General features: G+C 46.7%; 1 pseudogene; it reads left to right on the top strand.

The window, feature by feature from the left end:
• The first annotated feature begins 1,180 nt into the window (after positions 1-1,180).
• On the top strand, positions 1,181-22,877 carry LOC136386882 (myb/SANT-like DNA-binding domain-containing protein 3; annotated as a pseudogene).
• Positions 22,878-23,878: the final 1,001 nt, after the last annotated feature.

Raw genomic sequence — 23,878 nt, 5'->3', positions numbered from 1 at the left:
TGGCTAGACTATCATCAGGAGTTTGGAAGTTGATTCTGGGGGCCTCTAACTCGAACAGAGGGCACCAACTCAAGTGAAAATTGATTGTTCTAGCCCCATCTAGGGCTTGACCCTGAGGTGCTGGCTGGATCCCCAGGGCACAGTTTGAAACCCTAGTTAGAGCACATATGAGAAGCAATCAATGGCACAACTAAGTGGAACAACAAGTTGAAAGATTTGATGCTTCTCTCTCTTTCCCTTCAACTTTCCTTTCAAAAAAAAAAAAAGGAGCTCAGAAGAGTTATTTAGAATGGAAGTCTTTTACAGGCAAAGGGGGAAAGTGGGTTGTCATAGGGAAGGTCACCTTTCTTTACCAAACACAAAAAGAGTCAGGCAAATCTCCACACTTAAATCTCATTCTCCCCTTTGAGACTTTAGGGGGAAAAATTATTTTTTTTTTTATGCTGAAGTCTCACATTCTTCAACTAACCTCTGGGAGAATGCCTGATAGTAGTGGGTAAAGTATACTTGGTCTGTAGTTTGTTGCTAAATGGCAGCTTCTACTATGCTTTTTAAGTTATTTATTACCAGAAGCAGCAAACATGGTCCTGACAGGCTCCTAAGAGTAGTAACGCTACTCCTTATTAAAGTTTTAAACCCCCCAAAGGTTGAGAACCATCCCTCCAAAAGGCTATAGTGGCCCTATCTGTGCCAAACTTGCACGGGACATGTGCTAATCTTGTCATCTTTTTTAAAAGGTCCTCAACTGCCTGGCCCTGGTCATCTATCTGCAGGCAACAATTAGTGAGATTGAATTTCCTACTTACTCCTCCTTCTGCTGCTAGTAGATAATCCACCACCAACGTGTTTTGGTAGGTGACTTTTCTCATCCGAGTCTTTTGATGTGTGAAGAGGTTTAGGGTTCTCCCAGTATCATTGATAATGATTTCTAAGACTGCCTGCAGTCGGATAATCCAGTTTAACATGTAATTGGGTAGCCGGTGGCCCTCCCAAGGCCCAGTCTGCAGAGGAACACAGTAGCCTGCGCTCGCACTTGCGGCCCCCCTCCTCCCACTCCCCCATCTCCCCACCCCCACCTCTACCCACCCCCCCACCCCCGACCCCACCCCCCTCCCCCGTCGCCGCAGCTGCCAAACCGCTGCTTCAGGAGAGCTAAGGTCCAGGAGAAGAAGAGTGGAAAATGAGTAACAACGAAATTATAAAACCTGACAAATACTTCTCAGAATTGGAAAAGAGCATTCCGCTGGTTTTAGTAGAAAAGTACAAATATGTGCTGGAATGTAAGAAAAGTGATGTGCGAACTATTGCTCTCGAACCTGACAGGCGCTTGCTCATGAGTACAACTCTCAGCCAAGCATGTCACTGCTGGATTTCAAACAGCTGAAGAAGTGCTGGGAGAACAAGGTTCGGACCAATAAATTTATGGCCAATGAGCGAGAGAAAAAGTGAAGCTGAGTGTCAGCCCCCTCCTGAATACCCACGTGCTGGGGAAGAAGATTGCCAGCATGCTGCCGGAGCAGCTAGTTATGCTTCCTGCAGAGCCCTCCTGATGTACCAACCTGATGCCACAGCCCAAGAATCATTTGCCGTTTCAAATAGAGAACTATGAGATGATAAGAAAGAGGTCATACATTTTCCAGTATGTGAGGTGACCTCTCAACCTGAACCCTGGTGTTCAGCTGTCAGAATAACAGCCAATAAAAACTACAGGAGCAAAACCTCTCAGGAAGGAGCTTTAAAAAAGATGCATGAGAAAGAACACCATCAACAAATGTACATCTTGCAACTAACTGCAGCTGATACAAATGAATGAGGTGCATGTGCCCAAAATCCAGCAGATAAAGCACGAATGTGAGATGGGAGAGGAGGAACACAGGATAAAAATGGAAGTTCTGGCCCTGGCCGGTTGGCTCAGTGGTAGAGCGTCGGCCTGGCGTGCAGAAGTCCTGGGTTCAATTCCCGGCCAGGGCACACAGGAGAAGCGCCCATCTGCTTCTCCACCCCTCCCCCTCTCCTTCCTCTCTGTCTCTCACTTCCCCTCCCGCAGCCAAGGCTCCATTGGAGCAAAGATGGCCCCGGCTCTGGGGATGGCTCCTTGGCCTCTGCCCCAGGCGCTAGAGTGGCTCTGGTCGCGACAGAGTGACGCCCCGGAGGGGCAGAGCATCACCCCCTGGTGGGCGTGCCGGGTGGATTCCAGTCGGGCGCATGCGGGAGTCTGTCTGACTGTCTCTCCCCGTTTCCAGCTTCAGAAAAATACAAAAAAAAAAAAAGAGTTGGTCCAAGGTTCTTTCTTTCAAGTTTTCCATGATCCAGACAAATAGCCTGTAATTGTTCAATTGTTGTGCTGTCTGAAAAAAAAAAGTAAAATATAATTCATATGATAATATATCACATTTGATACATTGATGAGTAGTATCTTGAATATGAAACATAATCAATAACTATGAATATAATAGGTTTAGTATAAGATAAAATATTACAAGATATAAACACACATGAACCAGTTAATGATCAACTAGGGCTTTTTATTTATTTATTTATTTATTATTTATTTATTTTTTTGCATTTTCTGAAGCTGGAAACAGGGAGAGACAGTTAGACAGACTCCCGCATGCGCCCGACCGGGTCCACCCGGCACGCCCACCGGGGGCGATGCTCTGCCCCTCCGGGGTGTCGCTCTGTCGTGACCAGAGCCACTCTAGCGCCTGAGGCAGAGGCGAAGGAGCCATCCCCAGTGCCCGGGCCATCTTTGCTCCAATGGAGCCTTGGCTGCGGGAGGGGAAGAAAGAGACAGAGAGGAAGACGTGGCGGAGGGGTGGAGAAGCAAATGGGCGCTTCTCCTGTGTGCCCTGGCCGAGAATCCAACCCGGGTCCTCCGCACGCTAGGCCGAGGCTCTACAGCTGAGCCAACCGGCCAGGGCAACTAGGGCTTTTTAATCATCAACCCAAAATATAAAGAAAAGTTTCTTATCCAGAGATTTCAAATCAGCAAGTCCTCTTTGAACATAAGAGACAGACAACAAAACAAAAATCCCCTACAACACTGAAAAGAAATTCATTTTTTTCAAGCGTAAACAACACAAGTTCCTTCCGCCAAGTTATCACATTTTTATAGTTATAACAAGAATGTTAGGATATCATTATATCATCCTTATATTACCTTTTTACAAGTTAGAGATAAGAATCCATCTATCTGTCTATGTACACATAGATTTAGAGCTGGCTCCAACACTTATAGCGATATAACTTGCAGTTTACTTAAGAATTCTGTGGTTAAGATTTAGCATGTAATTAAAATGAGGATAACAATAGTTAATAATTACTAGAATAATGAAGTTACTATTTACTAGAATGCAGTTACTGGTTGCTAAAATGATAACTGGTATATAACAGGAACTTGAATTTTTGTTGTACTAATAATTTCCTCTATATTATTTCTTTTATAGCATCTGTTTTCCTTAACTAATCTTTTCCTCTATAATAGTTTCTATTTCCAACTGAATGAGCCAGATCAATTGATGTGTGTGTGTGTGTGTGTGTGTGTGTGTGTGAGAGAGAGAGAGAGAGAGAGAGAAAGGGGGGGGGGAGAAAGAGAGACAGAGAGAAGGGGAGATAATGAGGTAGACTCCTGCATGCTCCCAGACCAGCATCTACCCAGCAACACCTGTCTGGGGCCAATATTTCAGTACCAAGTTATTTTTAGCTCCTGAGGCTGATAAACCCAACCAAGCTATCCTCAGGGCCCAGGGTCTATGCTCAAATCAATCAAGGCACTGGCTATGAGAAGGGAAGAGGGAGAAAAGGGAAGAGGGATGGGTAGAGAAAGAGATGGTCACATCTTCTATGTGTCCTGACTAGGAATTAAACTTGGGACATCTGTACACCAGCCGACCCTCTACCCACTGAACCACTGGCTATGGCTGATTTTTAAAAATAGGGATAAAATAAACTTTTTTTGTTAAGCGAGAGATAGAGAAAGGGAGAGAGGGAGGGGGAAAAGAAAAGTGAGTGTCATCAACTTGTATTTGCATTACTTTAATTGTTTATTGATTCTTCCTTATATAGGGCATGATGGTAAGGGGGAACGGTGAAGGGAAGAAAAAAGCCATATTAGTGACCCTTTGTTCAAGCTAGCAACTGTTAGATTCAGGGAGTACTGGGGCTGCCAAAGAGTGTAACTATTGCAGGAACAGGGAGTGCTGCAAAGAGTGTAACTATTGAAGGAACAGTAAGTGCTGATATGGCTCCTGTGAGGCTGGGAACAAAGAAGGTCAGAGACCCTTATCAGAAGTTTAGGTTTGAAATTCGCCACTAAGCTGAAACTGGCCCCTGTTGCTATGCTGGCCCCTGTTGCTATGCTGGGTGTGACCTCCCTAGCCAACAGCTAAACTGCCACATCTGCTTCTGTATATGCTTGCTCACTTAGGATATATAAGGGCCTGGCTGTAAGCTCCAGGTGCGCTTTCATTTGCAGCTCCTTGTGGGCACGGTGTCTCCAGACATCTTGGGAGTTCGCCCCTGCGCAGGTTAAACTGGCCAATAAAGTAACATCTTAACTCCTGAAAGTCTCCGACGTTTGTTCTCATACCCGGTAAATGCTACATTTTGGGGGCTCGCCCGGGATTCTCCCTTGGTGGAGTTTTGGGTCAGGGGAATGGAAGGACAGCTCGAGCTGAATAAGTATTCACGGAGGATCCTCATTTGGTTTGGCTTTTGGGCTCCGGAGTGCACATTCCTGAGGTGGTAGGTGGGACGCTGCTGGTAACCAACCCAGGGCTTTCAGAAGCGGGATGCTGCTCTCTGAAATTTGGATATTTGGATTTGTTAACTTTGGGAGTGACCGGTCACATTAGGAATCCGTTTTGTGCTGTGCTGTGTTTTGTCTGAGCTCGAATGACTGAGTTGAGTGTGAGAGAGACAAGTGTGTTCCTTGTGTTAATAGTGTGTGTTGCCTGTATCCTACCCTTTCTCATTATTCCTGAGTCATCTAGGATGGGACAACAGGAGTCTGTGCCAGGATCCCTGCTCAAGTGCCTGTTGAAGAATTTTTCTGATTTCCAGAAGAGGGCTCAGGGGTACCGAGGTCCGCAGCTGAGTCCAGGTTTCCTCCGGACCTTGAGCCAGCTGGAATGACCTACATTTAATGTGGGATGGCCCACAGAGGGCACTTTTGACCTTCCAATTTTGTTTGCTGTCAGAGCCACGGTCTATAGGGCTCCCCACCCAGACCAATACCTGTATGGATGTGTAGGTAGATACAGCCATTTTGCCTCCTCCTCCGGGAGGCGCTGCCGGCACCTGATGCTGGCCCACGGGCACCTCCTCACCTCATCTATGTGCCTTTTTCCACTAGTGATTTATACTATTGGAAACATGAGAATCCCCCATTTTCCGAGAAACCTCAGGGACTAATATCTCTCCTTGAGACCATTTTTAGGACCCATCAGCCCACATTGGACGATTGTCAGCAGATTTTACAAACCCTCTTCACTTCTGAAGAAAGGGAAACTTAGGAGGGAAGAAGGGAAATAGAAGATGTTCTCCCATCTCAACCTCCTACCTGGGACCCTAATACCACTGGGAAGGGACACCCTCCTCCAGTATCGCTGGGCTCTGTTGAGGGGGCTCAAGGCAGCAGCTAGAAAATCAACCAACTGTAGCAAGGTAAGTGAAGTCATCCAGGGAAGAGAGGAATCCCCAGCATTCTTTCTAGAGAGACTCATAGAGGCTTATAGAGTATATACCCCTCTAGATCCTGAGGCAGAAGAGAACCAGAGACTAGTAAATATAGCCTTTGTGACTCAGGCCTCTTTAGACATTAGGAAAATCTTCAGAAGATAGAGGGATTTAAAGGAGAGAATAGAAGCAAGCTATTAGAGATAGCCCAGAAGGTGTATGTCAATAGGGATGACCCGGAGGTTGGCAGGGCAAAGGAAGTTGCCAAAATTCTGATTGCTGCCCAGAAACCTCCTCCAAAAGGGAAAGGGGTACAGCAAAAGGGCCAGGGACGGGGAATAGCAAAAGATCAATGTGCCTATTGTAAAGAGAAAAGGCACTAGAAAAGAGAGTGTCCAAGGTTAAAGACCGACAGCCAAGGGCCAAGACAGGGCCCAGAGGTCTTGCTCCAAACCTTAGACTGACGGGGCCAGGGCTCTATTCCCACCAGCTCCCAGGAGCCCATGGTCACCTTAACAGTCGAAGAAAAACCAATAGACTTCCTAGTCGACACAGGAGCCACCTACTCAGTCCTAAAGAAACCACAGGGCCAGATGCGGAAGACAACTACTAAGATCATAGGGGCAACGGGCAAAGCAGAAGCCAACCCATGGGCCACCGCAGGAATTACTGACTTAGGTCGAGGCACCATCACCCACTCTTTCCTAGTCATTCCAGACTGCCCTTACCCACTGCTTGGAAGGGAACTTATTGCAGAAACTTCAGGCCACCATAACCTTCCGACGGGAGGAAAGCCCTATGGGGAACAAAGAGGCAGAGGTCAGCATGGAAGTAACTGTCCCACTGTCTGAAGAACACTTACTTGCCACCGTCCTAGAAGGTAAGGAGGCCGAGGAAAGGGTTCCAGATGCCCTGCGTGCCTGGGTACCTGAGGTTTGGGTGGAAACCAACCCCCAAGGTTTGGCTGCTCACCAATCGCCTGTCCTGGTGCAACTGCTTAGCACTGCTAGACCGGTTAGGATCAGGCAGTACCCGGTCCCAACCTGAGCTAGACAGGGAATCGCCCAGCATTTGCAACGCCTGCTGGAGGCAGGCATCCTTCAAAGGTGCCAATCAACCTGGAACACCTCGCTGCTTCCCGTCCAGGAACCGGGGAGCCAAGACTATCGTCCAGTCCAGGACTTGCGGGAGGTGAATGCACAGGTAGTGACTATTCATCCCACGGTGCCCAATTCGTATACCTTACTGAGCTCATTGCCCCCAACCCATACCTATTATTCTGTCCTGGATTTGAAGGATGCCTTCTTTTGTATTCCCCTGGCACCTCAGAGCCAAGGGATCTTTGCCTTTGAATAGAATGACCCAGATAATAGACTGGTTGGGCAGTTCACTTGGACCAGACTACCACAAGAGTTTAAGAATTCCCCCACCATTTTTAATGAAGCCCTCAGCAAAGATCTACAGGCTTTCCGCTCCTCCCATCCATCGATCGTACTGCGCCAGTATGTGGATGACATCCTCATAGCTGCCAAGGACAAAGGAGAGTGTGAAGAAGCCACCTCCGACCTGCTTCAAGATCTCGGGCAAATAGGGTATAGAGTCTCCGCCAAGAAGGCCCAGATTGTGACGCAAACTGTAAGTTATTTGGGGAATAACTTACAGGGAGGGCAAAGGACATTGTCCAGCCAGTGAATTCAGACAGTCTTGCAGATCCCCGAGCCTACTAACAAGAGACAGGTACGAGAATTCCTGGGTGCAGTAGGATACTGCCGACTGTGGATATTAGGCTTTGCAGAACTAGCTGAACCCCTGCACGAACTGACCAGGGGTAAGGAAGAGCAGTTCACATGGACAGATAAGAAGAAGCAAGCGTTCCAAGCACTGAAAGAGGCCCTGGTGGCTGCCCCAGCTTTGGCCCTGCCAGATCTGGCCAAATACTTTCAGCTATTTATAGCAGAAAATGGAGGGGTAGCTCTAGGGGTACTGAGCCAGGAACTTGGGCCGTAGAAGAGGCCTGTCGCCTATCTGTCCAAGAAACTTGAACCCGTAGCCTCGGGATGGCCAACATGTGTGAGGGCACTTGCTGCCACCTCCATACTATTCAAGGAGGCTAATAAATTAACTTTAGGGCAGGACATCAAAGTCATTAAGGAACACTACGTAGAGCAAGTGCTGCGAGCACCTCCTGACAGGTGGCTATCTCATGCGCGGCTAATGCAGTGTCAGGCTCAGCTGCTGAACCCTCCATCTGTTCAGTTCCTCAAAACGGCTGCCCTGACCCCAGCGACTCCACTTTGGTCCACAGTTGCAAACAACTCCTTGACACAGTGACTGGCTCCCGCCCGGACTTAAGGGATCAAGCATATGGGAAGGCAGACCTGACCCTCTTTACAGACGGGAGCAATTTTATTAAGGATAGACAGCGACATGCAGGGGCAGCAGTGGCCACGGAAAATAAAGTCCTGTGGCAGAAAGCACTGCCCGCAGGAACATCTGCACAAAGGACAGAGGTAATAGGACTAACCCGAGCCTTACAGATAGCAGAGGGAAAAGTTGCCAACATCTATACTGACAGCTGGTATGCATTCACCACTACCCATGTCCACGGAGCCATATACAAGGAGAGAGGCTTACTGACAGCAGAGGGGAAAGACATTAAAAATCGCAATGAGCCCTGGCCGGTTGGCTCAGCAGTAGAGCGTCAGCCTGGCGTGTGGGGGACCTGGGTTCGATTCCCGGCCAGGGCACATAGGAGAAGCGCCCATTTGCTTCTTCACCCCCCCCCTCTCTGTCTCTCTCTTCCCCTCCCGCAGCCAAGGCCCCATTGGAGCAAAGATGACCCGGGTGCTGGGGATGGCTCCTTGGCCTCTGCCCCAGGCGCTAGAGTGGCTCTGGTCATGGCAGAGCGACACCCCGGAGGGGCAGAGCATCGCCCCTGGTGGGTGTGCCGGGTGGATCCCGGTCAGGCGCATGCGGGAGTCTGTCTGACTGTCTCTCCCCATTTCCAGCTTCAGAAAAATACAAAAAAAAAAATCGCAATGAAATTCTTGCCCTCCTAAACGCTATTTGGCTACCTACCAAAGTTGCCATCATCCACTGCAAAGGACACCAGAGAAGGGACTCGCCTATTGTAAAGGATAACAAACTAGCAGACTCACCTGCAAGAGAGGCAGCCACTAGGCCACAAGAAAGCCTTCTGCCATTGCTGCCTAAGCCAACGCTACCCCCAGATCCTAGATATTCCCCAGAAGAAGAGCAGGAAGGGATGCAGTTGAAAGGGAAGAAAAATCAGCAGGGATAGATAGAACTTCCTGACTCCCAGCTCTATTTACCCCAGGGAATAGTAGAAGATATTCATACTAGTACCCATCTAGGACAAAACAAGCTAGAACAACTTATCAGGAAGTATTACATAGGGCCCAACATCAGGGATATTGTCCACTCCATTGTCTCGAGGTGCAGCATCTGTGCCAGAGTAAATGTGCAGAATAAGAAGCTACCTCCCTTTGTGAGGTATCAGGGGAAAGCTCCGGGAGAACTGTAGGAAATAGATTTCATAGAGATGACCCCTGGTGCCAGGGTCCAGCCCCGGGGGGGATCCAGGGGTCCCACAGGAAGAGACAGCATTGGTGAAAATCAAGTGAGAGAGCCGAATTCTTTTCTTTCTCTTTATTCTCTAGTTAGCATTTACTGCCAGGCATCTCCGCCAATGGCTGGTCTAACTTTACTTTTTATGCACACACACTAAGTTACAATCACATGGTATTTTGAATACATTATTGTTTTAGTTTCACTATGGTTACATATTTCTAGATAACAGTTAATTCATATCTATAAGCTACAAGTCAGGTGGTAAGTTATTCAAAGTACAGTTATACAATAACTTGAATAGTAACAATATCGGTACAAACTTCTAAAAGATTAGTACTAATTAATAACTCTATTTTACTGTTGTTGTGAGTCAAGGGCGCAGAAAGAGATAGTAGACAAAATCATCAAGGACTAGCAAAGGACCACCGCTTGCTCAAGCAAATAGCCTTGAGTTCATGTAGTGTCCTAATTCTATTTTCACAAGTCTACAAAAGGCTTGCTATTTAAGAAACTGACATAGTATTAAGAGTAATTTTTACTTAAAGATACATAGAGTGCACCTGCAAGATAGCTAGTAGCAACATAATATCAGAAGGCATTAATTGCTATTGCTGCTATGAATCCCACCACATTCCTCTCCTTATTCTTGGAAAATACAAAAATCTCATGAGAATGTTTTACTGAGAAAAGCCCAGCAACTGCCTTCAGTGACAAAACAAGTCTTTTAACAAAATATTCTTTACTTGCCAGCTGCACTCCTATCCAAGGCCACGCAACAGTCCACTCCACTACATTTTACCTAAGATTCTAATGTCTAAACTTTATTCATTTACTATATTCATACACTAGATAAGTTCTAACTTTATTCTTTCTAACATGATTAATAAGAAGAAATTCTCCTACAAACTTAACCCTTTATGAGCGATATCATGGCCAGCCTCTTATGTTTATGAGCCCAGTTCAAGGGGCTTACAGGCTTTTCTGTGGAACTTACACCTTCTGTCTCATTTCCAAAGAAATTATTATGAATATACAGGGAAAGCACGGTACTATTATCCCTGTGCTACAAATAATAGCACACACCCAGAAAAGGGGAGATATAAGGCCAGATTAATTCAAAAGATTAAAGGGGGAAGTATCGTTGTGCCTTTCCTTTGCGGTGACTTTGTCAACCCACAGCTGTCGGTCTTCACTGCGGTGACTCTATCAACCAGTAGCCATCGATCTTCTTTTGCTGTGACTTTGTCAACCAGCAGTTGTGGATCTTCTCCTGCTGTGACCTAGTTAGCCAGCATTAGTGGATCGGCTCCCAACACCCTGGGAAGTCAGGTTATAAGTATCTATTATTATTAGACACCTTCTCAGGATGGGTGGAAGCATTCCCCACGCGAGGAGAGGCTGCTTCCACAGTCTGCAAAGTCTTATTAAGGGAAATCATACCTAGATATGGCATTCCCCTAGCCCTAGGATCAGACAATAGACCTGCATACATATCCAGAATATCTCAAGAATTAGCCACTAAGTTAGGTATTAATTAGAAATTGCATTGCATTTATAGACCCCAAAGTTCAGGACAGGTAGAAAGAATGAACAGGACTCTGAAGGAAACTATAATTAAGCTGAGAGGGGAGACCGGCGAAAACTGGGTTGAGCTTCTCCCTTTCACCCTTTTTAGAACCAGATGTACCCCCTATCTCAATAAATAGACCCCTTATGAAATCTTATTTGGGCAACCTGTGCCCCTTGTTGACCAGAGGGGAACTAGAGATTTCTAATCATAGTTTCCTCAAGTCCTTGCAGGCCCTGCTCCAGAGTAGAAAGAAAGGTCATTGAACTGAAGCCTGCCAGGCTTCCCGGGCCCATTAAGGGACACATCTGTGCTGTGGAAAGAGGGACATGAGAAGGTTTTACAGGTTACTCAGCAAACTGTTCAAAGACTGTCCAAGAGGCACTTCTAGCAGTACACCACCCAAGGACTGACTCCCATGTAGACGGGTCCACACACCATGATCCTGAGCACCCCTACTACTGCCAAGGTAGAAGGCATACCCGCCTGGGTCCACCGCAGCTGGCTGAAGCTTGCAGTCCCAGCAGAGACACCTTTGTGGACAGCGAAGACTGACCTCGCCAACCCTTGTAAGCTGATCCTGAGAAGGACAGCATGCCCTGCTTCAGCAACAAACCAGAAGTTAACTGGTCCTCTAGGCATGGCTAATACCTAGAGCAGGGGTCTCAAACTCGTGGCCCGCGGGCCACATGCGGCCCGCCGAACAATTTTGGCAGCCCACAGACTAATCCACGAAGTTCAAAATATTTTGGATAAAATTAAGTAAGTCTAGGGGCCTACTTGTATTTTTCATTTCTCTAGCATCCTAGCTAGATATTAGCTTAGTTAACAGCAGTTGTGATGAAAACTACAGTTTCTGGTCGTTTTGTGACACTGAGTAAACTGCATGTACGATTGTGCTTGTTGTACTGATTTTTTTTTGTTTTCAACTGCAGTGAGAAAAGTGTTGCTTAACAGTTGACTTTTGTAGACCAAGTGCGGCCCGCCGAACGGCTGTGATCTTGCTCTGTGGCCCACATGCTGAGTTGAGTTTGAGACCCCTGACCTAGAGGAACTAACTAAGGACTCTTTTAATCAGGCTTTAGGAAAAGGGAAACTAGGATAAAAAGAAAGTCAACTTAATTGTCACTAAAGGTTAAAGATTTTTAAATCAAGAGTTTTGACTAGAAAGGAATTGTATAGTTTTGATAGTAGAAAGTATGAAGTATAGAGGTACTTTTGAAAAGAAAAGGGAAAAGCAAGTTGTTATGAAGGCCAGTTATTTCTGGATAAGAAAGTGCATAAAAGTTGAAGGTTTATGTAAGTTGCAGAAGGTTTGTGTAAGTTGCAGAAGGTTTGTGCAAGTTGTAAGAAGTTAGTGCAGAGAAGAAAAATACAAGGCAGGACACGTTCCTTGTGTATCAGCCCTGCAGATATTGCAGGAAAGTAGTTTATTATCTTAAAACAGCGTGTGCTTGTGTACTTTTGCAAAGATACTGTAAAAATGTGCTGAAAACATTGTAACCTTGTAGGTTTCACCTATAAATACCCCTCTCCCCCTGAGCTCATTGCTGACCATTGTGAGAGGCGTAGTAGGCTAATCACTAGTCAGTGTATAAGACCCAATTAGCTTATAGCTACAGCTAAAGTAGAAAATTCTCATGAGCCCCCCCAGCCTTATACCATTCTCCCCACTGATGAAGAATCAAGGGTTTGATTTATGCCCAAAAGAGATGGGGGAATGTTAGATTCAGGGAGTACTGGGGCTGTCAAAGAGTGTAACTATTGAAGGAACAGGGAGTGCTGCAAAGAGTGTAACTATTGAAGGAACAGTAAGTGCTGATATGGCTCCTGTGAGGCTGGGAACAAAGAAGGTCAGAGACCCTTATCAGAAGTTTAGGTTTGAAATTTGCCACTAAGCTAAAAATGGCCCCTGTTGCTATGCTGGCCCCTGTTGCTATGCTGCGTGTGACTTCCCTAGCCAATAGCTAAACTGCCACATCTGCTTCTGTACTATGCTTGCTCTCTTAGGATATATAAGGGCCTGGCTGTAAGCTCCAGGTGCAGCTTTCGTTTGCAGCTCCTTGTGGGCACGGTGTCTCCAGACATCTTGGGAGTTCGCCCCTGCGCAGGTTAAACTGGCCAATAAAGTAACATCTTAACTCCTGAAAGTCTCCGACGTTTGTTCTCATACCCGGTGAATGCTACAGCAACCTTGGGCTTCAAGCCAGTAACTTTTAGGCACAAGGCTGTGACTTTGGGATCATGTCAATAGTTTCTCACTCAAGCTGGCATACCTGTGCTCAAGCCAAGGAACCTGTGGCCTTGGGGTTTTGAACTGGGGTCCTCAGCATCTTGGATTGATGCTCTACACAGTGTGCCACCACCAGGCAGGCCCTACCATACTTTTAACATAAAATTACTAATATGATAGAGAAATAACACCAACACAAACTATAGTTAATATATATGCATTTAAATGTATATACTACATATTACCTATATATTATGTAAATAAATGTATGTAAATACATATAATTCCTACTTCTGTTCATTATGAGAATATGGGAGCATCAACACCTCCAAAGCAATGAACACGTAGTAGCCATATCTTAGCTTCTAAATACCATTTCAGGGAACCCTGGCTGGTTGGCTCAGCAGGAGAGTGTCAGCCTGGCATGTGGAAGTCCCTGGCATGTGATTCCTAGTCAGAGCACACAGGAGAAGTGCCCATCTGCTTCTCCACCCTTCTCCCTCTCCTTTCTCTCTGTTTCTCTCTTCCTTTCCCACAGCCAAGGCTCCACTGGAGCAAAGTTGGCCCTGGTGCTGAGGATGGCTCCATGGCCTCTGCCTCAGGTTCTAATATGGCTCTAGCTGCAACTGAGCAAGGGCCCCCTGGTGGGCGTGCTGGGTGGATCCTGGTCGGACACATGCAGGGGTCGGTCTGACTACCTCTCCTCTTCTAACTTCAGAAAAATACAAAAATAAAGCAAAAAACAAAAGAACAACAACAAAAAACTAAACTAAATACCATTTCAGGGAAATGCCTGATTCCAGAGCTGGAGGAGGAAATTTGGTTCATTGCTACTTAAGAAAAGAAAACTATTTTGTAAGGGTTGGAAAATATTTTTCCTTAACTTCTCCATGATTTTTCTAAGAAATGTGGCAAGAGGCCCTGGCATGTTGGCTCAGCAGTAGAGCATCAGCCCTGAGTATGGAAGTTCTGTGTTCAATTTTCAGAAAGGGCACACAGCAGAAGTGACCATCTGTTTCTCCACTCAACCCCCTTCTTTATCTCTCTTCTCCTCTCACAGCCATTGCTTGAATGGGCAAGTTGGCCTGGGCGATGAGGATGGCTCCATGGTCTCCCTTCAGATGCTAAAATAGCTTGGTTGCCAACAGCCCTAGTCAGGGATGGCTGGGTGGATCCTGGTGAGGTGCAAGTGGGAGTCTGTCTCTCTGTGCCTCCCTGCTCTCATTTAATTAAAAAAAAAAAAAAAGAAATGTGATGAGAAACTTGTCTTTCAGGCAGCCTTCGGGGGAACCCAGAGATGGAGAAAGGAAATGGACTTTCTTTTTTTTTTTTTTTTTCATTTTTCTGAAGCTGGAAACAGGGAGAGACAGTCAGACAGACTCCTGCATGCGCCCGACCAGGATCCACCCGGCACGCCCACCAGGGGGCGACGCTCTGCCCACCAGGGGGCAATGCTCTGCCCCTCCGGGGCGTCGCCATGTTGCGACCAGAGCCACTCTAGCGCCTGGGGCAGAGGCCACAGAGCCATCCCCAGCGCCCGGGCCATCTTTGCTCCAATGGAGCCTTGGCTGCAGGAGGGGAAGAGAGAGACAGAGAGGAAAGTGCGGCGGAGGGGTGGAGAAGCAAATGGGCGCTTCTCCTATGTGCCCTGGCCGTGAATCGAACCCAGGTCTTCCGCACGCTAGGGCCGACGCTCTACCACTGAGCCAACCAGGGTCCGGCCAGGGCATGGACTTTCTGTACCACCTGGTCTCTAGGAGGAATTCAGGGACCAAGGTGAAGACAGATGGATTGCTATTGACCTCAAAAACAGAGCAGGGCAGCTTTTCCTTAGAAGAACACTCCACCATACCTTTCCTACATGACTAACTGCACAGATTTTGCCTTTTGCACCATTACTAACACCCTCTGAATCATAAAAAAGGGGAGGCAGATTGAGTGTTAAATCAGACTTTGGGATTGAAACCCTCTTTCTTCTTGGCACTAGAAAGAAAAAAATTCTGTAACTCGCTTTATTGTAACATTTTTTTTATCACTGTGGATTTATATACAGTGTGTCCATAAAGTCATGGTGCACTTTTGACGGGTCACAGGAAAGCAATGAAAGATGATAGAAATGTGAAATCTGCACCAAATAAAAGGAAAACCCTCCCAGTTTCTGTAGGATGATGTGGCAGCATGAGTACATGCGCAGATGATGATGTCACACCATGTATACAGCAGAGCAGCTCACGGCCATGCCAATCGAGATGTAGATGGTACAGAGGAAAGTTCAGTGTGTTCTGTGGCTTGCTAAATTCAAATCCGTGACCAAAGTGCAACGTGAATATCAGCGCATTTATAACAAAGCGCCACCACATAAGAATAACATTACTTGGTGGGATAAGCCATTGAAGGAAACTGGCAGTTTGGTGGAGAAACCCCGTTCTGGTAGGCCATCAGTCAGAGACGAGTCTGTAGAGGCTATACGGTAGGGGTCCCCAAACTTTTTACACAGGGGGCCAGTTCACTGTCCCTCAGACCGTTGGAGGGCCGGACTATAAAAAAAAACTATGAACAAATCCCTGTGCACAATGCACATATCTTATTTTAAAGTAAAAAAAAACAAAACGGGAACAAATACAATATTTAAAATAAAGAACTAGTAAATTTAAATCAACAAACTGACCTGTATTTCAATGGGAACTATGCTCCTCTCACTGACCACGAATGAAAGAGGTGCCCCTGCCCTGGCCGGTTGGCTCAGCGGTAGAGCGTTGGCCTAGCGTGTGGAGGACCCGGGTTCGATTCCCGGCCAGGGCACACAGGAGAAGCACCCATTTGCTTCTCCACCCCTCCACCGCGCCTTCCTCTCTGTCTCTCTCTTCCTCTCCCGTAGCCGAGGCTCCGTTGGAGCAAGGATGGCCCAGGCGCTGGGGATGGCTCTGTGGCCTCTGCCTCAGGCGCTAGAGTGGCTCTGGTCGCAACATGGCGACGCCCAGGATGGGCAGAGCATCGCCCCCTGGTGGGCAAAGCGTCGCCCCATGGTGGGCGTGCCGGGTGGATCCCGGTCGGGCGCATGCAGGAGTCTGTCTGTCTCTCCCTGTTTCCAGCTTCAGAAAAATGCAAAAAAAAAAAAAAGAAAAAGAAAGAGGTGCCCATTCCGGAAGTACAGCGGGGGCCGGATAAATGGCCTCGGGGCCGCATGCACCCGCGGGCCGTAGTTTGGGGACCCCTGCTATACGGGATAGTACCTAAGGAGCCCTAAAAAAATTTGTGCATGAGCCCACATGGAACTGCACTGAATAGGTATGAAACTGGGAGAGTTTTCCTTTTATTTGGTGCAGATTTCACATTTCTAATTGTCTTCAATATCTTCTATGTATGTCTGTATGTAATCTTTATGAGTAAAAATGAAGAAATCGCTCTGGCCTGTTGGCTCAGTGGTAGAGCGTCGGCCTAGCATGCGGAGGACCCGGGATCGATTCCCAGCCAGGGCACATAGGAGAAGCGCCCATTTGCTTCTCCACCCCTGCGCTGCGCCTTCCTCTCTGTCTCTCTCTTCCCCTCCCGCAGCCAAGGCTCCATTGGAGCAAAGATGGCCTGGGCGCTGGGGATGGCTCTGTGGCCTCTGCCTCAGGTGCTAGAGTGGCTCTGGTCGCAACATGGCGACGCCCAGGATGGGCAGAGCATCGCCCCATGGTGGGCGTGCCGGGTGGATCCCGGTCGGGCGCATGCAGGAGTCTATCTGACTGTCTCTCCCTGTTTCCAGCTTCAGAAAAATGCAAAAAAAAAAAAAAAAAGAAAAAAAAAAAGAAAAAAGAAGGAATCTGGGAAAAACTGGGCTTGCTGATGAGAATTTTTGAAAATATATTTGATGTCAACATAGGTAACTTTTGAGACCTATCTGAAACATAGTTAAAATTTGATTTTCTTTTTTAAAGTTATTTTTAAAATATTTTATTCATTGGTTTTAGAGAGGAAGGGGGGGTGAAGGGCAGGAAAAATTAACCCCTAGAGGTTACTTCTTGCATGTGTCTTGTCCCGATAAGCCTGAGGTTTTGAGCCAGGGACCTCAGCATTTCAGGTCAACTCTTTATTCACTGTGCTTCCACAGGTCAGGCTAAACCATGAACTTGTTATATAACTTAAAAAAACCTATATTGATTATGGCCTGTATAGATTCAGTAGTATCTGCCTCTCTTTATGTCATGGCACATTGGTTATATATTCCTCAGTCTCAAGTATCATTATTTCTTACACAGTTATTTTACTTGACAATACTTAGTACAACCATTCAACTAAAATATAAAAATAAAAGAACAGGTGTTGGCCCTGGCCGGTTGGCTCAGTGGTAGAGCGTCAGCCTGGCGTGCAGAAGTCCTGGGTTTGATTCCCGGCCAGGGCACACAGGAGAAGTGCCCATCTGCTTCTCCACCCCTCCCCCTCTCTTTCCTCTCTGTCTCTTTCTTCCCCTCCCGCAGCAAGGCTCCATTGGAGCAAAGATGGCCTGGGCGCTGGGGATGGCTCTGTGGCCTCTGCCCCAGGCGCTAGAATGGCTCTGGTTGCAACATAGCGACCCCCCCCCCCCCGCCATGGGCAGAGCGTCGCCCCTGGTGGGCTTGCTGGGTGGATCCCGGCCGGGCTCATGCGGGAGTCTGTCTGACTGTCTCTCTTCATTTCCAGCTTCAGAAAAATACAAAAAAAAAAAAAGAAGAACAGGTGTTTAAGAAAAGGCAATTAAACAGAGACCCTAGTATACATAACTAGATTTCATTATTATTTTCAAAAGAATAATAAAAAAATGTCTATGTGTAACACAGTTGGTATTTACATAGCTCCCCACTAAATACTGTTAGAATTTAGCCAGCTGTCTCTAAATTGTTTTCATCTTTAAATAAATAAAAGTTTAAACATATCTTGTCCATTTTAGCTGGAGGGAAATTAACTTATCCTAAACATACAAAACTATGTATTTATTCAAATGTCTTTTTGGCATTTTTGACCCCCTATAGATGGAAAGTATAGCCCATTAAAGATCTGTTACATAAAATAGAATTATGAACTTTATCTATTGAGAACAACAGATGGATGCTTCCCTTTTCCCTCCCACTCTCTCCCTTCCCCTCTCTCTCTCTCTCTCTCTCTCTATAAAAATCAATTAATCAGTCTCTAGCCAGTTGGCTCTGTGGTAGAGTGTCAACCTAGTGTGTGGATATTCAGGGTTTGATTCCTGGTCAGGGTACACAGCAGAAGTGACTGCCTCTCCACCTCTCTTGTCCTCTCTCTCTCTTCCCCTCCTGCATGGTTTAATGGTTTAAATAAGTTGGCCCTGGGCACTAAGGCTAGTTCCATGGAGCCTCTGCCTCAGGTGCTAAAAATCAGGTGAGAGCGTGGCCCCAGATGGGCAGTGAATTGGTCCCAGATGAAGGTTTTAGGTGGATCCTGGTTGGGCACATATGGGAGTTTGTCTGCCTCCCCTCCTCTCACTTAATAAAGAAAATCCCAGGATGGGTTCTTGGTCAGGACACACAGGAGAATCATCTGCTTCTCCACCCCTCCCCTTCCCCTGTATCTCTCTCTTTCTCTTCTTCTCTTACAGCCATGGCTTGAATGGCTTGAGCAATATGACCTCAGGCACTGAAGATGGCACCATGGCCTTGCTTAAGGTGCTAAAATAGCTTGGTTGCCAAGCAATGGAGCAGCGGCCCCTGATGGGCAAAGCATTGCCCTTTAGGGGGCTTGCTGTGGATCCTGGTCAGGCACATGCAGAAATCTGTCTCTCTGCCTCCCTACTTCTCAATTTAAAAAAATCAATCAATAAAATAAATTAAGCCCTGACTGGATAGCTTAGTTAATTAGGACATCATCCTGAAAAGTAGAGGTTGCAGGTTCAATCTGCAGTCAGGGCAAATAAAGAAATGGATCGATGTTCCTGTCTTTCTCAAAAGAAAGAAAAGAAGAAAAAAGAAAGAAAGAGAAAAGAAAGAAAGGGAGAAAGAAAAGAGGAGAAGAAGAAAGGAAGGAAGGAAAGAAGGGAGGAAGGAAGGGAGAAAGGAAGGAAGAAAAGAAGGAAGGAGAAAGAAAGAAAGAAAGAAAAAGAAAGAAAGAAAGAAAGAAAGAAAGAAAGAAAGAAAGAAAGAAAGAAAGAAAGAAAGAAAGAAAGAAAGAAAGAAAGAGAGAGAAGAAAGTTTTAAAAAAAGGAAAAGATTTTGTTGTGGACTGTAAATGGCAAAAAGCCACTGTAGATTCAAGGCTCAACAAAAGGCTAAGTTCTCCCTCCTCCACCTCCACATTGGCTGTGATGCTGAGTATTTGCACCCACTTCACTTGCTTCCTTAAGTTGCTGGAAACAATTTACATGCCCTTCCTAACTCTTTGTTTGTTCAGATGTTGGTTGATTTCACTTATGCATGGTAGGGGGATTCCTGTTTATGTCTTGGGAGAGTTCCTGTTTTAGCCTCAGATGTGTAACTTTGTGTTGGGCAGATAAAATGTATTATGCTCACTTTGTTAAAGATGGTGCTGCCCACGTGAGGCCGTAGCCCAGGTGATATTAATGTGTGTTGGGGATCGTTGTAGCCTGGGGCTTGGTTTTGGGATTAAGCCTTTCCCACCCTTTTTGATGTGGGGTGGTACAATCCAATCATACCTCAGAGGAGTAACTTTGTATTAGAGACTTCCCTATTTTGTATATTGGATTAAAGGTTTGGATTTCTACACTATAAAATAGGGGCAGAACAGGAGCTTGCTCTCTTGGTTCCTGGGATGATTAGCATGAGAGAGCAGAGGGAGCAGAGCAGAGAGCAGAAAGAGGCCATGTGGCCAGGAGAAGCAGCCAAGATGGCGGAGTGCTGAGTGAGATGCCAGTTTGTGTAGTTTGTTTAGAGAGAAGGAAGGAGATGGGGAATTGAGGAGAATAAGGCTGGTGAGCTAGAAACCTTTGATCCTAGGAAACTCGGATAAGTCAGTGGCTTTGTGAGCACTGAACGTGAGTGGGTTTTGGAGCCCAGTGTGTATTTTTACTTGCCTGCTGGATACAAGATAGAATTAAAGAAAATGGTGTAAAGCCAGGAGCCACAGCCAGAGCCACCATCAGAGCAGCCCGGCCCTTGCAGGTTCGCATTGGATTCGGACAGTCGGTAAAGAAACAGTGGAGCCAAAAACTGGTGGGCCATAGCCTTTAATCCTACCTTGCACCCGGCGGGCAAGTAAAAATACACACTGGGCTCCAAAACCCAATCACATTCAGTGCTCACAAAGCCACTGACTTATCCGAGTTTCCTAGAATCAAAGGTTTCTAGCTCACCAGACTTATTCTCCTCAGTTCCCCATCTCCTTCCTTATCCCAGATACAAACTCTACACAAACTGGCATCTCATTCAGCACTCCACCATCTTGGCTGCTTCTCCTGGCCTCCTCCACGTGGCCTCCTTTAGCTGCTGGCTCTACTCTCTCCACTCTCTCATGCTAACCTCAGGAACCAAGAGAGCAAACTCTCGTTCCATCCCCATTTTATAGTGTAGAAATCCAAACCCTTAATCCAATATACATAATAGGGAAGTCTCTAATACAAAGTCACTTCTCTGAGGCATGATAGGATTGTACCACCTTACACCAAAAAGGGTAGGAAAGGCTTAATCCCAAAACCAAGCCCCAGGCTACAAGGATTCTGCCTGCCTTTAGCCCACCCCAACACACATTAATACCACCTGGGCAACGGCCTCTTCGTGTTATCTTTAACAAAGTGAGCATAATACATTTTATCTGCCCAACAAATGGCCTATCAGTTTTTGGCTCCATTGTTTCTTTACCGACTGTCCGAATCCAATGCGAACCTGCATGGGCCGGGCTGCTGTGATGATGGCCCTGGCCTCTGGCTTTACATTGTGTATCAAGGACTTTCTTGATTTGCATAAGGCTATATAATAAAGCAAACTGGGGCTATGGGGCACTGGGATATTGCCATCAGCATTGTAGAGGCCTCCTGATCCCATCCTTTTTTCTTATAAGTCTGTTTTCTTAATTCTGCACTATTCTCACTCAAAACCCAGAATTAAGAGCTACGCTGGTCCGTGGCAAAAATGAGTGAGGTGGTGCAATAGATAGAGTGTTTACCTGGGCTGCTGAGGACCCAGGTTTGAAATCCTGAGGTTGCTGGCTTAAACACAGGCTCATGGGGCTTGAGTGTGGGCTCACCAGCTTGTGCATAAAATCATCAACATGACTCCATGGTTGCAGGTGAGAGTGGAAAAACCAGAATACAGAGAAGGGAGGGCTTCCAATGTCTGGGGTCTTACACTCCAGCCTGTGATCTCAGTGTTCTTGACTGAGGGAATTAGGGCAGACAGGAAAGGTTGAAACAATGGCAAATCACCACTGTTGACCTTACTTGTTATCAGTTACTTGAAATAAAGTTGCAGCTCCATCAAGAAGAATGAGTAATAAGATTATCAACGACAGACCCTCCCGCCTCCTCTCCCCTTCCCCTCCCTAAAACATGAAAGTCACATAGGCCTGCAAACAAAGAAATAGAAATCAGGGATTTGTTATGTGAAAGCTAAAGCTGTAAAAGTATATAAGATGTAAGAAATCTAACTTCGGGGAGCTTGTGTTTTGTTGTCTCTGTTAGGGTCATGCAGCTCTGCCAGCTAAATAAATCCTACTTCCTTCATCAAGTTGTCTGGGCATTGTTGTCCTTTGAAAGACAAAACTGCAATACTGGGTTGAGCCCAACTGTCACTAGGTTGATCACAAGGTTGCTGGCTTGAACCAAAGGTTGCTGGCTAGAGCAAGGGGTCAGTATCCCAGCTGGAGTCCCCTGGTCAAGGCATGAATAAGAAAGCAATCAATGAACAACTAAAGGACCCCAACTATGAGTTGCTGCTGCTTCTCACCTCTCTCCATTTCTGTCTATTTGTCCCTGTCTGTTTCCCCACCCTCTTTCTCTCACTAAAAAATAAATGAAAATTTAAAAAATAAATAAAGGAAGAAAATAGTTATTAGGCCCTGGTGTTGTGGATTGTAAATGGCAAAAAGCCATTGTAGATTCAAGGCTTAGCAAAAGGCTAAGTTCTCCCCCCTCCACCTCCATATTGACTGTGATGCTGAGTATTTCCAACCACTTCACTTGCTGGCTTAAGTTGCTGGAAGCAATTTACATGCCCTTCCTCTGACTCTTTGTTTGTTTTCAGATGTTGGTAGATTTTACTAATGCAGTTGTAAGGCCAGGGGCCGCCATCGTGGCCATTCACATGCGGGTTCTCATTGGATTCAGGCAGACGGTAAAGAAATGGCAGAGTTGGAGGATGGTGGGCCATCCTATTTATTGGTGTCTCACCAAGACAGGCAAACCACAAAAGAAGACAAGGGAAAAGCAGAAAACCAGCTTTTCCCATGAAGGGCAAGGGATCAGGGAAGCCCCTGCAATCGTGATAGCAGGAACTGTGTGAGCCAGCTCCTGGTCTGTCCCACTTTATAGTGTAGAAAACCCAAAACCCTTAATCCAATATACAAACAAGTCAGTCTCCGATACAAAGCCACTTATCCAAGGCATAATTGGATTCCTCATGAGAGTGCACCACCCAGATCATACAATCAGTCAAGGGTGTGGGGAAAAGCCCAGTCTCAAAACTAAACCCTAGGCTACAACGACCTGGCCTGCCCACAGTCCGTCCCCCACACCCAACACAAACCACAAGCGAACAAACACAAATATCATATTTACAAACTCATTTGACCAACATTCCACCCCTTTTGCTCGCTTTACAATCTAAACCACAGGTATCTTCCATGATGGTCACTGTGCAAGGAGTGGGATACATTGCATAAACAGATAGTACAAATACAGCAATAGAATTAACAGATCAAAAGCTATGGACGAAATGAGAGAGCTGTCAGTGGCACCAAGAGAGGCAAATCTTTTCCCTCTGGCAGAATACAGGCCAGAGTTTTGTCTGCAGACAGCACCGTAGCTGGCACCAGAGGCTGCCCTGAGCAGGCATACCAAACCTTATTGGCCAATACACCAGCATCTGTTGGTTCTATGTGTAGTAAAATAGGAGAACTCATTATTGGCCATAAAGAAATTACAAAGGTGCCCTTCAAAATGCTGTCCCTTGAGCACTCAAGGGATAATACACTTCTACCTTAGGTGGCCAGGTGCTGGTTGCCCAAGGAGTTAACTGGAGGTCCACCTCTAACCCCTTTCCCCATGGTGCCAACAAGGCCACCCATCTCAGATGGGGCGCCTGTACAGTCCAGGGCCAAGTCCATTGAAGCCGTTGTCCTTTAAGAAGGGCTGTTGGAGCAGGTAAGAGCACATTGCCCTGCTGTCCGAAACCTGGCTTGAGTAAAATGTCCTTGGTGCGTATCTGCAACTGAATGGGGGCAGCTGTCCAATGCAGGAGGGCTTCCACTGGAGCTGGGCTCCCCCGTCGAGGTCTCTCATTCAAAATCCAGAGTACAATCCATAAGCGGCGTGTCCATCCAGTACAGGAAGTGGTGTCCTCCTCCTGTTGCAGTCCCTGCTTTAAGAGTCCATTATGGCCCTGGCCAGTTGGCTCGGCGGTAGAGCGTCGGCTTGGCATGCCGGGGAACCGGGTTCGATTCCCGGCCAGAGCACATAGGAGAAGCGCCCATTTGCTTCTCCACCCCCACCCCCTTCTTCCTCTCTGTCTCTCTCTTCCCCTCCCATAGCCAAGGCTCCATTGGAGCAAGGATGGCCTGGGTGCTGGGGATGGCTCCTTGGCCTCTGCCCCAGGTGCTGGAGTGGCTCTGGTCGCGGCAGAGCGACCCCCCCCCCCAGAGGCAGAGCATCGCCCCCTGGTGGG

Source organism: Saccopteryx leptura, unplaced genomic scaffold (assembly GCF_036850995.1).
Source record: "Saccopteryx leptura isolate mSacLep1 unplaced genomic scaffold, mSacLep1_pri_phased_curated manual_scaffold_18, whole genome shotgun sequence".
Classification (NCBI taxonomy): Eukaryota; Metazoa; Chordata; class Mammalia; order Chiroptera; family Emballonuridae; genus Saccopteryx; species Saccopteryx leptura.
The sequence above is the reverse complement of the archived record's forward strand: the minus strand, read 5'-3'. Positions and strand labels throughout refer to the sequence as shown.